The following is a 3,400-nucleotide window of genomic DNA, read 5'->3' as shown; positions in this document are numbered from 1 at the left end:
ATAAGTAATAAATAAGGTAATATATTATTCTAATATGGTTATTATATTTATTTTATTGGCATATATAACAGTTATCTGTATAAATTATAAAACACTATGACAAGGTAATGTTTAATTTATTATATTATATATATTTATTTATTACATTTTATATTATCTCACACATGGATCGGCATTCTCTATGATGTTTAAATTCTAAATCAAAATACATATCTGCTATGACTTAATGTATAATTAGCATCAAACAAACAATATAATTCATATTCTCAAGGATTAAAGATTAAACGGAAAGAAAATAAAATGATTGCACAACCATCAATTAGGTGGCGATATGCACTAAGCATGTAAACGACCATTGAACAAAAGAAGAAGAAAGAAACAGCATGGCACGCTTTTTCTTAGCGTCTGTTTCCATAGTGACTCTTGAGTCTTAACCAGGAACATACTCCGACTTGAGTGAACTTACTCCCGGACGCGTTTTTGGAACCACATACCTCGAGTAAGCAAGGTTTGGTGTTAATCAACCGAAAGTTCAGGGTTTAGCTGACGGTAAGTTAACCGTGCTTTCTGGAATACACCCGTTCTATATGGCTGTTGATTGTTGATTTAAAGCAGCACTGCTGACTTCTGCTTAATGTTATCATTAAAGAGAGATAGTTCAACCAAAAATGATAATTCTGTTATCATGTTGTTCCAAACCTTTCTTTTTTCTGCTAATATATATATATAATGTTGGTAACCAAACAATTTTGGTAAAAAAAAATAGATTAATAATAATAATAATAATAAGTCACACATGTTTGGAACGACATGGGGGAGAGTAAATGATGACAGAACTTTCATTTTTGGGTGAACTATTATATAAATGTTAAATAATTTGATTCTTTCCTTTATTATAAATGAATTATAAAATTAATAATAATAATATTAATTATAATAATAATGTCTATGATTAAAGCAAACTGAAAAACATATTCCCATACAGTCACTGTGTGAAAGACATTTTATCTAGCAGAACTTATCATTTAAGCAAACACTCTCGGTCATTACGACTACAGGTTCACTAATCGGTGATTAGGTTGTGATTAATCGGAAAGGTTAAGGGCAATGACAGATGCTGTGGTTTTGGATGGCACACATCACATGCTCTCTTTTCCAGAGTATAATAGTGTCATTGAGCTGGAGGTCTAATCAGTGTGACAACTGGACTATGTTACCAAAGCAACAGAGGAGCTTAAAGGGATAGTTCACCTTCAGTTGCTGGTCCCCATTAACCAGCAACTGAAGGTGAATTATCCCTTTAACTCTTCTCACCTCACTTCCTTATCTACTGTAACTTCTAATTATTTATGGCTTGTGCAGATTTGGGGATAGACCATCTTAACCTTCCCATAGTTTTATAGTTCAAAAAAGAATCTGGGATTTTGCTTTTGACACCAAGACGTGAAGACATGCAGTTGTTAGCTATCTCACCAGATCTGGCCCGTTATCTTCTTTTATGTTCAACATAAGAAAGCAACTCATACAGGTTTGGAACGACATGAGGGTGAGTAAATGATGACAGAATTTTCATTTTTGGGTGAACTATCCCTTTAAGTTGGTGTAAATACATAGAATGATTTAGTCATATTTGTCTTGAATAAAACGAATTAATTTAGATGTTACCATTTTGTAATGTGAGTAAACGTTAAAACACAAAGCTATCCAACAGGATAAATGCTTATTTGGACTAAACACTATCATTTTAGATCACTGGTATATCAAATCATATTAGACACCTCACAACATAAATAGAGTTATCATTCTCTTTTTTGGAGGCTTACAAGCTACCATTTGAGTCCTAAAATAGAATAGAATACCAATCTACAACAGCCTAAACCACTGAATGATATGACAGTGAGTTACAGTTATCATTTCTAATAACTGGGCTCCGTAGTGTACAATAGCCCAATATCTAAAACGAACCGTTTCCAAAGAATGACGAAGTGCACAGCTCTAAAGAGAGCCAGTTTTGTTCTGATCTGGCATGTATAGGTTTTAGGAGGACATGTGCTCATGTGTCTAAACCAATAAATAACCACTGTAATCTGGCAGACAGGTTACACAATGCATACAACCTCAGTAATGATACAGCAATAATTCATTCACACATATCATTATATTAAACCACTAATCTATGGGTGTTGCATTGCTTATTTCTCATATAAAACATTAGAATGTCCATAATAAAATAAACCAATAAATAGTTACATTTATTATTATTATTCAAAATAATCAAATTAAGCAATTTTTGCACCAAATAATATAGTTCTGTAGAAAGAATGATGTCTTTAAATGCTATGGCAAGCAATATGTGCTTACAGTATATTGGCTATTATAGGGTTTCAACATGGCTCATCCAATCAGAATTTACAGTCAAAACTATAATAAATATTTTAACATCAAATATTTACAAATACATACATGGTATTTGTGTTTATATTTATTTAAATTCATATAATTTATTGCATAGACCTGGAATAATTTTTTTTCATGCACTGAAACAAAAAAACTGCTTTTTTATGTATTAACAGTTTTAAAACTCCTGGCTGCTTCCTCTGAAGAGTCCATCTGTCAAGTTAAGGATTTAATCGGATCTATAGGCCACTGTTATCCTGATTTACACAGCCTTTACTTTTACCCCAACTCACAGTATATCTCAGCACACACACTGATATATATTTATTATCGGTGATCATATCTGCATGATAGGAACATTTAGAAATCAGTAACCAGTTGAATGCACATGTACAGTACACGAACACCATTTGCAATGGTCACCTTGATTTTAAGATATATTTATAGAAGTTGAATTGGATAAATAATTATCTCACCATTTCTGATTAACTGAATAAAATCACCTTATGTCTTTCTTTGCATTGCATGAAACTGGGCTTATATATCTTATCCACTTACATGAAAAACACTTTATCAAGAAATACTAAAAATAGAAACACAAGAAAACACACCAAATGCCAGAATACGCTACTGAATAAATGAATTTACCTTCTCATCTGGTAGTTTACTGTGGATGGTGAATCCTCCAGATGAATCCCACAGACTTATGGACACCAAGCACTTGCTGTTTCACTGTCATGGATCAAGAATTCTGCTACTGCTGCCACAGGTTAAAGGGGAGGTCTAATCTTTCCTCCCTCCCCCCTCTCACTCTCTCCTTTCTTGACCCATCCCTTATCCATTTGTTCTGTCCTTGACAAGTTGGGTACAGTACACAACCTGCAATAGTGTAAAGAATACATAATGTGTCAATGCATTTTTTTTATTTTTTAAAATCATGATCAAGATTTTATGTAAAAATTTATATGAATGCATACAGGATCCTGTACCAGGGTCACACAAG

The 3,400-nt window shown here is 32.8% G+C and overlaps 1 protein-coding gene across 1 annotated transcript in view; it reads right to left on the bottom strand.

The window, feature by feature from the left end:
• The window catches only part of LOC107758891 (sodium/potassium/calcium exchanger 2-like), a 22,956-nt gene extending 19,768 nt beyond the window's left edge, over window positions 1-3,188 (bottom strand). The window contains exon 1 of the mRNA XM_016576725.1: window positions 3,046-3,188. The gene's annotated coding sequence lies outside the window, so the exon portion shown is untranslated. The remainder of the gene's footprint in view (window positions 1-3,045) is intronic.
• Between the last annotated feature and the right edge of the window lie 212 nt (window positions 3,189-3,400).

Source organism: Sinocyclocheilus rhinocerous, unplaced genomic scaffold (genome assembly GCF_001515625.1).
Source record: "Sinocyclocheilus rhinocerous isolate Xijiao unplaced genomic scaffold, SAMN03320098_v1.1 scaffold1435, whole genome shotgun sequence".
Classification (NCBI taxonomy): domain Eukaryota; kingdom Metazoa; phylum Chordata; class Actinopteri; order Cypriniformes; family Cyprinidae; genus Sinocyclocheilus; species Sinocyclocheilus rhinocerous.
The sequence above is the reverse complement of the archived record's forward strand: the minus strand, read 5'-3'. Positions and strand labels throughout refer to the sequence as shown.